At 48.0% G+C, this 296-nt stretch overlaps 1 protein-coding gene across 1 annotated transcript in view; it reads left to right on the forward strand.

The window, feature by feature from the left end:
- Positions 1–296, forward strand: part of SNRNP200 (small nuclear ribonucleoprotein U5 subunit 200) — a gene marked incomplete at its 5' end in the record, with an annotated part of 78,572 nt that overhangs the window by 57,246 nt on the left and 21,030 nt on the right.

A 296-nucleotide genomic window follows, 5' to 3' on the forward strand; every position in this document is an offset into this window, starting at 1 on the left:
ATTTGGTGGGAATTGCCCCAGTCTGAGGGGAATTTGGTGGGAATTGCCCCAATTTAAAGGGAATTTGGTGGGAATCATCTCAATTAGACGGAAATGTGGTGGGAATTGCCCAATGTGGTGGGAATTTGGTGGGAATTGCCCCAATTTGAGAGGAATGTGGTGGGAATTGCCCGAATTTGGTGGGGACTATGGTGGGAATTTGGTGGGAATTGCCCCAATTTGGTGGGAATTTAGTGGGAATTGCCCCAATTTGGTGGGAATTTGGTGGGAATTGCCCTAGTTTGGTGGGAGTTTGG

The sequence above is a fragment of the Corvus brachyrhynchos genome, unplaced genomic scaffold (genome assembly GCF_000691975.1).
Source record: "Corvus brachyrhynchos isolate BGI_N302 unplaced genomic scaffold, ASM69197v1 scaffold617, whole genome shotgun sequence".
Lineage (NCBI taxonomy): Eukaryota > Metazoa > Chordata > Aves > Passeriformes > Corvidae > Corvus > Corvus brachyrhynchos.